Source organism: Lepidothrix coronata, unplaced genomic scaffold (genome assembly GCF_001604755.1).
Source record: "Lepidothrix coronata isolate B3197 unplaced genomic scaffold, Lepidothrix_coronata-1.0 Scaffold32, whole genome shotgun sequence".
Lineage (NCBI taxonomy): Eukaryota > Metazoa > Chordata > Aves > Passeriformes > Pipridae > Lepidothrix > Lepidothrix coronata.
In genome coordinates this window covers 2,252,389-2,266,730 of record NW_016690212.1, presented here as the reverse complement: position 1 = coordinate 2,266,730, position 14,342 = coordinate 2,252,389, and the positions used below count along the sequence as shown (strand labels likewise).

The 14,342-nt window shown below is 36.4% G+C and overlaps 1 long non-coding RNA gene across 1 annotated transcript in view; it reads right to left on the bottom strand.

Moving 5' to 3' along the window:
• Window positions 1–10,259, bottom strand: part of LOC108495647 — a 21,051-nt gene extending 10,792 nt beyond the window's left edge. The window contains exons 1-3 of the long non-coding RNA XR_001874185.1: window positions 10,224–10,259; window positions 8,573–8,678; window positions 1,391–1,480 (exon numbers count right to left, since the gene is read on the bottom strand). This is a non-coding gene — a long non-coding RNA (uncharacterized LOC108495647). The remainder of the gene's footprint in view (window positions 1–1,390; window positions 1,481–8,572; window positions 8,679–10,223) is intronic.
• Between the last annotated feature and the right edge of the window lie 4,083 nt (window positions 10,260–14,342).

Sequence of the window (14,342 nt, the reverse complement as noted above, 5' to 3'; positions counted from 1 at the left end):
TCAAAGATTTCTCTGAACGTATTAGTGATTTATGGTGCCCTTGGAAGGACAAAACTGCAATTTGATTGAAATGGTGTCTCTTTCTTTAAAGAAAGAAAATTATCATGGAGCAGAATATTAATCATGTTTTACCTAACAATTGTTAACTTCATTGGTATTTTGCCTATCAACAATCTTTGAGACTTCAAAAGGATGACAAATTATATACCATTGATTCTGGTTATTACCATTTGTAACTGACACATTGCGAAGGTAGAATTAATCATTTGATTGATTGAGATTTGTTTTAACAATGGATTTTGAAACTGAGTTCTCTCTGTTTTTCTTGGAATAATTTTGGTTTACCATAGAAACTGTTTTTCATGCCAGAAGAAACCATTTACAATTTAATATTGATTCTCCTCCAATTTTATCTATAGTTCATTGTTTTCTTCTACTGACTTTCTTCTCTTTGCTTTCTTGATCTTAGTTATATAAAACCAAACATAATATCAATGTGGAATAGAGTGACATACCTATAAAAATTGAGACTTTCCTAAAGAGTTTTTACTTCCCAGAAGATCAATTCTTTCTTTCTGTCTTTCTGTCCTTCAGTGCCTGATGTGTTAGCTATTTCCAGCAGCTATTCTACAGCCATGTCGTACAAAGCCCTTCTCAGAGAAAACAGAGATTCCTATATTTTTGCTTTGTCTAAAAAATGAAAGTAATTGATTTCTAATAGCTTTGTTCTTTCAGAACCTTATCTTATAGGATTCTTTAAAATCATTATTATAAATAATAATTTGGCTACCTAGACTGAGCTCAAATGAAAATCTTGCTAGCATTCCCTTATTGTTCTGAAGAATTCTGAGTATTAGATTTGAAAACCCTTTGAATAAAACAGTTCCTTGCTATGCTCCACTGCTGTAAATGGGGAGATTTGGCACTGACTGTGATACAAGTTCAGATAGGATCAAATAATTAACTCAGGACCTGAAGAATTGGAGAGGTTTTTGCACAATATTTGACTTCAGTGTGTTTGAGGAGTACATGGGGTAAAATACGAAGTCTAAATTGAACTTGGGTTCAGATCCAGTAGCAACAAATATTGTGTGGGTATTACACATAAAAGTAAGAGCCAGACTGCTCCAGAAGTCAGAAGGAGAGGGAGTGTAAGCTTCAAATGGTGCATTGACCTGAGACTTCTGCAGGTCTCTCAAAATTAAAAGCATACAGAAATAGAGATGAAGTACACCTGCCTTGTTCAAAACATGGCTGAGGCACAAATTTCAGAGACAAGTAGGCTGTGCTCACTAATAGTTCATTTGAAGTATCTGTCCTGGTGCCAATGTCAGCAGAGTCGAGAGGGAGATATAAGTCTCTGAACATTGCAAACAATCTTCTGATTTACCTTTTCAGTTCTGCTTCCACAGTGTTTGGTCTCTCACTAGGCACTCCTTGAACCTCAGTTTGGCTTCCCCCTTAAGGTTTGTCCAGTGCTCTGTAAGAAAGACAGGCAATTCATTAACTAAGTTTCAGAATTAAAAACAGCTCACCAATTTCTTTTTCAGAAAGTTTTGCATAGACAGAGACTTTTCTAGAGCTACTAATTTTTTTCATGCCAATTGTACTTCCTGTATTAGCAAATCAAAGCATTATATAACATATGAGAAGTTACACACCTTCTACCTTTTAAAAAATAAATATAAAAATTAAACTTAAAAACCCACAAAACTACCAAAAGAAACACTAAGCATATTCCGAATGGAGATATTAATTTTCACCTCTTTTCTTATTACCATTCAGCTCCTATGGTGGAGAATAAGAACTTGAGGTTTTATTCTAAACAGGTTAGGAAGAAGGAGATTACTCAGTCTATTTAAAAATCAGATGATATCCTATGTCAAAGCTTACCCAGTAGACTTCTGTAATATAGCACAGGAGAGCTGGTTTAGAAAGGACCATTGAGACTCAACCCACAGGCCTCTGGCAATAGGCCAGGGCTTGAGTGTAAAGTGTAAACTGGTCTATTATCAGGGAGGAGAGGGAGAGAAGTAGAGTACTTTACTGGATAACATGTAAAAACAGATAATTTAAAATTCTGTACATCTGTGTATGGTAATCTGGTTACAAACGAAAACTTGGTTTATAAGAGGTGGGATTGTCATTTGGATTCAATTCAGTAGCTTCATTTAAGTCAGTATTATTGATGCAGAACAGTTATCTATTCAATAGTGGGAAATTAGCACAAATATATAGTTTGGTGAGGAGAAAACAGGGGATCTAAAACAAAAATGATGAAAATCTCTTTATTAAAGGAATTATAGAATCATGGAATCATAAATTCATAGAATAGTCTGGGTTGGAAGGGACCTTTAGAGGACATCTAGTCCAACCTCCTGCAATAAGCAGGGACATCTTCAACTAAATCAGGTTGCTCCGAGCACCATCCAATTTAATTTTGAATCTATCCAGAGTTGGGACATCTGCCATCTCTCTGGGCAACCTGCTCCAGTGTTTCACTGCCTGCCTTATAAAAAGTGTCTTCTTTATATCTAGTCTGAATCTACCCTCTTTTAGTTTAAAACCATTGTCCCATGTGCTATTAAGAACAGGCCCTGCTAAAAACTTTGTCCCCTTCTTTCTTTCAAGCCCTCTTTAGGTACTAAAATGCCAGAGTAAGGTCTCCCCGGAGTCTTCTCTTTTCCAGGCTGAACAACCCCAGCTCTCTCAGCCCGTCTTTGTAGGAGAGGTGCTTCAGCCCTCTGACCATTTTTGTGGTTCTCCTCTGGACTCACTCCAGCAGGTCCATGTATTTCCTGTACTGAGGACACCGGAGCTGGACACAGTACTCCGAGTGGGATCTCCACAGAACAAAGGAAAGAGGAAGAATCACCTCCCTCTACCTGCTGAGAGCCCTCACTAAAGTCATATCCCTCTCAGTTCATCATATCATCCCACAGTTTGTCACAGGCAAGCCTGATACGATTCCCCTCTCCCTTCAAGTCTAATTTGAGGGTCTGTCAATGAGCAAAGACTTTCTTTCTCCTTTGAGAAAGATATAACCCATCTGGTGCCTGCATGCCTGGTGTCAAATAGTCCATCACATGATCAAAAAACCCAAAAGTGAGCTGGTGATGTGAGTCATAGAGCCATACATTGATAGGTTGTTCCATGCATTAGTAAGCTGGGTCCATCTATTTCTTCCAATGTTGCTGTTTGCGACTGGAAGTATAAAGGCGAAAATTGTGCTGCAAATGCCCTTACCAACCATCCCAAGGCCCTGAAATCTCTGATTACTCTTGGACTACATGTTGCAGCTTCTTGGTTACTCATATAAAACAGAAATAATGGGCAATAATCCAAGGGCTATACCAATCTAGGAAGTTTCCTAGCAATGTTCTTGACCTCGAGGACAATGCAGAATTCTCTAATAGAAAGGTCTCTCTAGAATATTGGTCCCTCTGTTCCTTTCAGAAGGGAGTCAACTACAATTTACCCTTTTTTCCTGGTGGATGTGGTTGTGATTTGGAGGATACACCTTTCTGACCTTGACAACACCTCTGATGTAGATGAAGCATCATGCACAACATCCATTGACTGGTCTTCCACATCCAGAGCCTCATATCTGTTGTACAGAGGCACCTGAGAAAGCAAACTGGGAAAGAAGGGGGTTTATCTGCCATCCCAAGTATGAACTCCCCTCCAGTCACTCCTTTTCTTTAAGCTGTTGCCTTGAGTCTGGGGTGGGGAATACACTGGAAACATGAAATTAGTGATGGAGGTTTCCTCACAGGATGGAATCACCACAAGTATGGCTTGTCACTTAATGGAGCCAGAAGGCTGGGTGGATGACACATTCTCTATTTTTCTCTGTTTTTTTCTCAAATAGAAAAATGCCACACATTCAGTGAATCCTAAAATACAATGAAATGGCAATCAGGAAGGGAAAAAAATATTAAAATTAGGAATAATATTGTAAGTACATTTTTTTGCCCAGAAAAAGATGGTTTTTAAAAAAAATCTCCTTATACTTGTCCTTGCAAGATTAATAAAATGCTCGAAAACCATGCTTTTAACCCTTAGCATTAAAAGATCTGCTTCTGAAGAAGAGAAAACATTTCCTGTAGCTGTAAGAACAGCACATTTATTCCAGTATTATACAGAATGAGGAATGGGTTTTCTCAAGCATGGAACTTTTTACTTCAACATCAGAACTGGTTGATAATGAACACTAACCTTTAGTCCTTCCCATATAATCTAGCACCCGTTCTGTATGTAGAACAATAAAAAATAGTACAATGTCTTAGAAAATATACTGGGACATTTTAAAGCAGTATCCCATTTCTATTCAGAAATGGTTTTAGAGAGTAAGAAAATAATTAAAAAAAAATGCAAAAAACCCTCTCCAATCAGATAGAGCAGATGGAGGGACTGCTTTGCAAAATTCTTACAGTAAATCAAAAGACTTGGAGCTGTGTAAATGCTTTGGCAACACGGGATTTCCATAGATGCGATCGATGCTGCAAGAGAAGATGACAAAGATGCATCACACACAGTTAACCTTTTAGGTATGATTGGAATGAACTGCACAGTGCTTTGTTGAAGCCCTCTTGCCTCTCTCCAGAGACTTGAAGGGAGCTAAACCTTTTCTTCTATATCAATATAAGAAATATCCTGTTATTTTATGACACTGTTAAGTGACATCATTTTCAAACCATGTTTCATTTTCAAACTTCGTGGTGCTGTGAGATTCAAGGACAAAAAGAATAATCTGGTCTGCTGCCAACAACTATGCAGTTTAAGAAACTTTCTGAAACAGGTACCACTAAAATTCCCATTGCAATAAATGGGACTCCTTTCTAAGCTCATGTCTTTATTTTTTTGCCAAACAAAGGTAGTCTCTTCTACCTGCAGAGATATCTGCATTATGACATCATGCCACCCAGCTATCACATTTATTTTTACTCCTTAGATTAGAAAGACTTGTTTATAGAACAGTAAAGAGTTCTGAAATAGCTTAGTGTTCTTAGTTCCAAGGAGTATGCTTTCAAGGTAGCATTAACTTTACTAACCGCAAAGAAACCTTCTACCTGGTCATATGCTTGTAGCTTGATGGAACTGAAGAGATGTATTATTTCAGACAATGTTACTATTTATCTAAATGCTGTCAAATGCAGATGGAACAGGCACATAAGTGTTCTTACAAAGGATCTCTGATGAAGTGGTATCAGCTATCAGTTGAAGTGGTATCAAATCAGACAAATGATACTCATCTTCCACAGCAAGTAGTCCAGAATAATGATGCAAAACATAATGACATCTTAGGAATTAGAACAGGGATTGTAAGTATGCCTGATTTTTACTCCCAGTTCCAAACTCAAACATCTTGAAGAAGTCATGGGTGTTTTCCATTAGCAATGCTGTATGCTAACTTTGCATGCTAAATTATGCACCATACATTTTGAAGGATTTGAGTACCAGAACTAACACCAGGGAGAGGGATGAAAGCTTCATCTTTTTGGGAAACTGGTTGTCAACCAACACTGTATTGATTAGAGGTCTGTCTTTTGGCACACAAGTTTTGAAATGTTGTGCTCAGTTTGCAAATCAGATGAAAGTTTACAAGTGCTCTCCTGCAATTTGCACTTTAGTATTCAAGATAGTAAACTGAGGGGGTGTATTGTGGAAAGTCTATTGCATTTCAACCTGTGGGTGGAGATCACATTTGGTGGATTGTCCTGTGTATAGTTTGAGAAGTTCTTTGTGATTGAAGTTTCTGTCTGAATGTAAATTAGCCTATTGTTGCTGTTATGATTATCTCTGTAGGCATCTGTGAAGAAGTGAAAATAAACACATGGATTTTCTAGATTTTGTGAAACTATCTTTCTCAGAACAAAGATGTGCAGGCCTGGCCTACATGTGTGGACCTCAGTAATGTCTGAGGAGCAAGTGAGTGAAGTAATCAATGACACACTGTCAGTCTCGTACAACATTTCTCTATTCAGTCTGCAAACTTAGATGGAGCAGGTAGAAATGAAGTGTGAATTTTCTCCTGAAAAATCACTTGAAAGGTACTATTTAAATCGTAAATCTGTTAATATTACACACAGCTGCAAAACTCTCGTTTAGTGAAAATTATTAGGTAGTCACAATCGGGAAAACAGCATGACCCCTGCTCAAAGCAGTGAATAGTATATTCTACACTGATTCCAAGGGTAATATAACAGTTTAGCTGATAATGATTTTGTTAATTTTGTAGGTTTTTTACTTCAAATTGTTTTTTGGTATACAAATGACACCACAGATTCTGTGAGCTTAAGTCAGATTTATATTACTCCTTTTGCCTCTGTACTTTAAGCCAAGCTTTTTATTTAATGCAGCTACTGTGTTTTAGTTAATTTTCCCATAAATATATAACTGTGACTTAAATTTTTTTAAAATTTTGTTAAAGGTGTAATATTTTTTCTAACTTATAGAGTCCTTGAGGAATGGACTGCAAGAACATGAAAGTCTCACTTCAGTTAGAAATATTTTCAGCTTCCACAAGGAATATTAGTTCTTTCTGTTGTTTTGTTTTCCACAATTTGCTCACCAAATGCTTTTACTCTTACCAACTTTTTTTTCTTAAGAGCTGCAGCATCCATTTTGACTGCAGTACAACATTTAATTGGGCCTATACCTTCTTCAGTGCAACTACACTTGATGCTTATCCTTGTGCTATGCGGTGTTTCAGTCAGTCAGAGCAAGGTCTATTGACATGATATGCAGTAAAATCTATAGGAAAGTTTTAATTACAAAGAACACAGGAATTCTGAGTTATATTGTCAGCTCCAGTATTGAACCAGCATTTTGACAATTCATTTCATTTTTTTCTTTATTAAGTGTGGATAACTTTACAAGCAACATCAAGTATGCTGCAGTTACAGACCTAATACATCTATACCCTGCCTCATTTGTCTGTGTGTACTTCCTTGTGCAAGAAGGCTTATGAAAAATTCAAACTATGTCTCCACTGGGCTAGAATAAACTGTCCATTGATCAGATTTTCTCTAGTTAATACTCTGTAAGACAATGTCTTCCCCACAAGATTTTATGCTTGGGGGAAACAGAGTAGCTACTTAAGCCAGAGTCAGCTACTTAAGTGAAAGCTACAAACCAAAAAGGGGTTTCTGAGCAAAGATCTGCATCCACAGTAATATTACCTAAAATCTTGTTAGCCTTTTCCAGAGATCTATGCAACCCTCCTACCTTCACTCACAATTGGGTCTTAAGGTCTGAGTCAGTCTGGTTCCTTACTTAAATGGTTGTACAATTTACAATCAGTCTAGCTGTGGAATTTCTCTTGACCCTTTAACCAGCTGGTCAAGTGAACTCAGCAGAGGCTCAGAGACAGAGAACATAAATTAATAGCTTTTGATGAGTCCTGGAGTTTTGGTAGATGGCTATTTATCCCAAGCCATTTTTTTGCCTTTGTCTTTTTCCTAATAGCCTTCTTGACATTTTAATCAAACAAAGAGCATCCTGGTGATTAGGCTATGAATTAAACAACTCAATTTATGCCTTTATTAATATTACAAAATCTATTTATTCTTATAATTCACAGCATGTGAGCAAGGGGAGAAAAATATTCTCTGCTTAAGGAAGCATCTGGCAAACATTGACCCTGAAAACCTTATTTTTATTGTGAGAAAAAAAACCCCTAAAAACTCAGTGGAGATATTTGTCTACAAGCCTAATTTTTTAAGCTATGGTTAAATAACTTGAATAATGAAGGATAAACAAAGAATATTTTCATGTATTTTGAAACAAATATTAGGATACATTTCAACAATAGTTTTAGTGTTAGCGCCTAAAGAAAACTAATATATTTGCTACATTTTTATTACTGAAAAGAGATTGTCAATCATGTAGCCTATGAGAAAGCACTAACAGTTGGAATGGAAAAAATCATCATGGAATATTTATCACATTCCCCAACAACCAAAAATCAAATTAGTTTATATCTATGACGTCTTTCTTATGTCATACTATTAAAGATCCCATATTTTGCTGCTTTAGTAAGATTTTTCAATAAAAATAAGGGTGAAAATTTACATTGAAAATACATTGTAAATCAATGCTAGAAAGAAAAATGTTTATCTGAAAAAAAGTTTTCCATAAGACATGGAAGAACCATAAAAAACCTGTCTGAAATCAACCTGAAAAATACAGTGTAGGGCAGCAAGAAGGAACAATTATAAAATAGAAGAATTATCACAGAAATTTTCCAGAAACTTCTGCTTAAAGCAAAATGCTTGCCTGTAGCAAAATAGTATAATTTTTTTTTTAATTAGCATTAAAATGTCTGGCATATACGCAAGTCCATGCTTCATTTTAACTCACTTGCTGCTATCAAATATTTTACTTTTTTTTTCCACTTTGGAAAGGACCACGGGAGACAGAACTCTGTAGGGCTAGCAGTAGTCTATTGTTCGACTCTCTAATAGGTCACCACCACTGAATGCTCTTTCTCGGTCTGCAGCCCCTACTCTTCTCACAGAGTCCTTCCAGCAACCATTGCTCCTGTTTTGCTCTTTCAGAAAGTTCTTACCATGTCCTTTTCCTTTGTTTTCCAGTACAACTATGGCTTCTACAATCACAACACAGCTCCAGGATCTCAGTGGCAGCTTACACCAATGAAAGCATGTCTCTCCATTCTAGGAAAAGCATTCAGATATTTTTCTGAATATTGTGCTCTGAGAGGGGAGGAAACCTCTCCAATTACATTTAAGGAAAGTAATAAAATTCAATATTCTAAAAATTAAATATTCTAAAGTCCTGGGGATTTTGAGGGTTTGCTTGTTTAATTTCAGTTGTTTTGGTTTCTTTTTTTGTTGTTGTCTGGTTTGTTTGTTTGTTTGTTTTGCATAAACTTAAATCCAAAGAGACATATGTCTTTAAGTCTGGTTTCTGAGATCAATCATTTTCTGCCAAAATGCTCCCTTATTCAAACTTGGTTAGGATCAGTTGCTTCTGAAAATAGACCTGTGCTGACCAATTATTGCTGTTACATAAGCTTTAGTACTTCTTTAAAGACTGAGCTTGTCAAGAATGTAATTTGACAAACTGAATCATTCCAGATCATATATGATGGATTTCAAACTAAATTGCATCTGACCATCTGTACACAGCAGAAGAGCACATCTTTATGGAATTCCTCATGTGCTCATTTTTTTTTTGCAAATATATTATTTCATACTGTACTTCAAGGAATTTATTTTGACAGAGATATGTCTTCTCAGTTATGGCTTTTAGAGTGCAGAATGACTTAAGTATAAAAACTTTTTTTAAATGGCACAAATTTGTCAGGCATTATGAGGAATCAAAACAAGTCATTATTTGCTGTCTTGTCCTGTTGGAAAAGGATTTTTAAACACAGTATTTACCTTTAGTCTGTAATGGAGCAGTGTACCAAATTATAAAATAATTTGCTAGAATCTGTAAACTCAAGCAATATTTTTACAAACAGAATTCTTTTAGTGATTCCCCATTAGATATAAAATATATCTAGTTTATGCCCTTTTCACCCAGAGAAAACGAAATCACCCAGATGATTTTGTTTACATGGCTGTATAATATCCAATAAAGCTTAGGTAAGGTGAATCTCAATTTAAAATAAAAGAGGACTTAATGAATGTTCCCTGTAAAATTCAGAGGGACAGAGTTTGAAATGGTCTGGCAGCATTTCTAAATGCCACAGCAACCATGACAGGTTTATGCATATATTCTGGGAATCAGTGCGTAGTTGGATCTGATTAATCCTATACTAGACCTCTACCTCTAGTCTCTTATGTAGTTGGATGGGAGATGTGAAACAGCTATTAGAAAAACCTTTGCATGAAAGAGCCACACAATGAGTTTCTAACCTTTGGCTGAATATCTCCAATTTCATTTAAACACCTTTCTTTTTCCCATGACTTCTCATTCCCCTCATACTGATTAAATTTAAGATTTTTTTCCTTAAATTATGAGCTTTTAATAAAGTTTGAACATATTATAGAGTGCATGTGGATATATCCTGAAGATACGAAAATAACTACTAAACATTTTCTGAACTGTTTCTGAATCTGACAAAAATAACTCCCAGCATAACATATATCAGATACTTGTACAGTTATCTACAAACTCCTACTTTTGAAAATGAAGTGGACAAAATTCTCTTTGTGTAGGAGTATCTTTCTCTTTGATAGAGTCCTTCTTACCCATTAGGGATTGATCCTGAACTTCATTACCGTCTGTTTTGACAGCTAAACTGTTCTTTATACTCCTTTCTCAGTTTTACCTGCTCCAGTTTTCTTTACATACAGATAAATATTCATGATCTTTTCTTGAGTTTTTAATATTTCACCAATTATTTTTTCACTCTGCTCCGCAATAAGGTTAGAAAAATCTTTGCATTATCTTCATGAGATCTGGAGTGGCTAATACTTCTACAATTTGGGAGAGAACTGCAAATTACATGGATAATATCTGTAAATTCCCACTACAGTCAATAAAGAGGCTTTTCCAGAGTTTTCTAAAATGGGCCATAAAATAATTTCTCTATTTTCTGTTAGACATAGGAATGCTTGCTTTAGTTCTCTAGAAGGTTATTGGATTCTCTGCAGATCATCAAGATTTAAAGTGAAATGTTATTCATGACAAATTTTAATACCAGTGATAGGATTATGCCACAATTAAATTACTTGATCTTTCTCTTTCTCATGGCCTCTGAACCTGTCTTTCAAGATATTTGTTGTGCTGTGTTTTGGCAGTTCATTTATACAACAACAATATCAAACTGGCAGTAGAACTACTGGAGTGGCTACATCAGTGAACAAGGGAAGAGCCATGAATGTCATCTACCTGGAGTTCTGTAAGGCCTTTGACACAGTCTCCAACAATACCCTTCTCTCTAAGTTGGAGAAATATGGATTTGATGGATGTACTGTTTGGTGAATGAGGAATTGGTTGGATGGTTACATCCATAGGGTAGTGGTTAATGGCTCAATGTCCAAACAGAGATCAGTGACGAGTGGTGGCCCTCAGGGGTCTGTACTGGGACCGGTACTATTTAATACCTTCATCAATGACATAGAGGGATCCAAGTGCACTCTCAGTAAGTCTGCATAAGGCACCAAGCTGAGGGATGCAGTTGACTTATAGGGGAATTCTAAGAAAGATGGGAGCAGGCTTTTTGGCAGGACCCCTTTGTAATAACTTTTAAACTAAGGGAATTTTAAACTAAGTGAGGATAGATTCAGTCTGGATCTAAGGAAGGAATTTTTTATTATGAGGGTACTGAAATACTGGAACAGGTTGCCCAGAGAGATGGTAAATGCCCCATCCCTGGAAACATTTAAGAGTAAGTGGGATGAGGCTCTGAGAAGTCTAATATAGTTGAAGATGTTTCTGCTTATTGCAGGGGAATTGGACCAAATGACCTTTAAAAGTCTCTTCTCCAACCCCAACTCTTCTATGATTTTATGATCGTATGACTCTATGAACTAAATAAAGGGGTTTTTTAAATTCACCTGCTTTTTTTTAAAAAAAAAAAAAAGAAACGGGATGGGGGGGAAAGTAAACAAAGGAGTAATCACTTATAATCAATGGCCTTTCCTGACACTAGCTCTAGTCTGATAAGAAATTATTGTGATGCCTAGCCAGCTACAAAATATCACTTGTAACCATTTTGATGGCAAAACTAAATAATTTTAAGTTCTCCATATATGAAGTCCAGCTCCTTCTTAACTTGAAACAAACTTGCGTTTCCTCACTGATACCCAGAGAGTTACATGCTCTAACTGTTACTACTGCAAAAAGTGAACAGAAAATTAGAAGCGTCTTTCTGAGATCTGCATTTGAATGATTTGGTTCTCTGGTTTTGGTCATGTTTGCATGCCTTCTATAACCATGAATTATTTAGATTTCTTGACAGGAAAAAAATCACTGTTACATACAATAAAAGAAAAAATTTAATTTATATTGAAAAACAAAATATATTAAAAAAAGTGAGATTCATCCTGGATTTTTACCCAGTCTTTTTATTTTTCTGTCAGTTAGGCTGAGGACCTGAGTTTAGGTTACTCAAAGTAATAAAATTTAGGAGGAAAAAAACCCTTCTAGACTTCTACAAGGCTCCTAGATTTTGCGCAGAATCAAGAACTCTTAACGCACTCTATAGTCTTTCTCTATCAAGTCTTGGAAACCCAGAATGACAGTTTGAAGTAACAGGCACACTTCGGGTAGTGAAGGAATTAGATATCTGAAGGCAGGACCATCTCCCTCAAAGTCCCAGGAAGGTTTTTTTCTGAGGGGAAGTAATAAATTTGAAGATAAGTCCACACTCTATTTTTTCAAACAACTAATTATGACTCATTCTTGTCCTTTAAGGAAAAGAATAATGTGATGTTTAAGACACCCTCCCCAAAGAGTCATGAAGCAAGACTCATGTTTAACTCATTTTCTCTGAAATTGTTTAACCCCACAGATTCTCCAGGCAGTGTCATAATCACTAGTACTGCTACTTATTCCTTCTATAGAAGGGAAAGCAGTAGGGAGATGGAACTTCAGGCCTCATCTTGGAGATGTTTCAGTGTACATAAAACCATATGAAATAACTGTATGAAGGGGAGGGGAGGGGGGAATTCCTCACATTGGCAATAAAGGCATTTATTCAGGGAAAACATTTGTGTATTACACGTCTATTTTAACCTTTTTAATTGTGCTAAAAGTGTGCCAATTAGTAACAACTAATCTATGACAACTATGGCACTGTGAAATGGAATCAGGTTGCTAATATATTTCTTATAGATGGTGAAACTACCTTTTTATTAGTTCATTGAATAGCAATACTAAAATTGCAGAGGAAAGGAGTACAGCATCTTCTGACAAGTAAGATTATAAAGAAGCAGCTGCCCACCTGAAGGGTTTATATCAAAGATATTTATTATATAATGTACTAGAAATACTTTCTAATTCTGCTATTTTCCACAAATATGAGTCTCCTATTGTTCAACACAATGGAAAAATGCCCTTACGTGCTCTACAGTGGCATGTATATGATGAAAAATTGAATCAGAACACCAGCAACTGAAGAAAAAATGTGACTCAAAATACAGTATATGTTTATGCCTCATGAGACAGTTTGTTGCAGGGGACCCCAATGTATCAGTTTCTGAAACACGAGAAAATATTTCTGCGTTGTGACATGCAGCTGTATTAGCTTTTAGGGGCACTTCAGTGCACTGCTTCATAGACCCACACTAAGCCAAAATTACCTGGCATAACACATTAATTATACTATATTTAGCATTTATCTCAGTTATGCCGATGCAGAGAGAAGCAAATCTACTACAGAAGGTAGAAAAAACAGTATAATTTAAGAAGAAATAATCCTGAAGAGTTTGTAAGGTTTACACATGAAGCAAAAAGGGAAATAATGGTCTTAAAAAAAATAAAAATCTCATTAAGAGCAGAACTCTATTTTCTTTTTTTTTTTTTTTGTCTCCTAGACCAACCTATAACACTCACCCAAATTTTCTTGAAGATTTTCATGATGTTTCACACCACTGTCCCTAAGCAGTACCTTTACGTCCCCAATGCTCCCTGTGCCTTTAAAACCAACTTCCACTCCTCACCCCAAATCGTCCTTCACAGTGTTTTGGTCTGTCATCTGGGAGGGAACCAAAGCATGCCATGGCTGGATCTGACCTTCCTGTGAGCTGATTGTTCAGCTGACTGCAGGTTCCACTTGCTCAGTCACTTGTTTCCAATGGGGCTTGACAATGGCCAAGGTTTCCCTGCCTTCCCCCACGGTTAAGCCTCTCTCATCCACTCACAGAAGGTATTCACCTCTGACTAAAATTTTATTGGAAACCACCACAAGTTAGACTGACAGATGGGCAATGTGATCATATGACAGGTGGGAAAAAATATCATACAACCCAGTACAAAAGAGAGCTGAGAGGTAATTTGACAGTTGGCAATTTCTCTTTTGCATGACATTCATCATTTCACTGTCTCTTATGGCACAAACTGATTCCAGATGCTGGAGTCCCAGAGAACTCCTAATCTGGGCTACTTTTGTATTACAAGATTGTTCTTCTAAGCAGACAAATTGAATTAAGGTCTTTACAAAGAAAAAGGAGAGAAAGAGAAGGTCATGTGCCGTAAGACTACACAAGGCTTACAAAAATGCTTAAACATGTTTGGAAAATTTTTAAAGAGATTACAGCTTGTTGATCAAATTTGATAAAAGCCCTGATCTGTTTGATTTGTAGAGTATGAATAGTGCCTGGGGATATCTCTATATAATAGTCCATTTCAGGTTGTGGAAATTC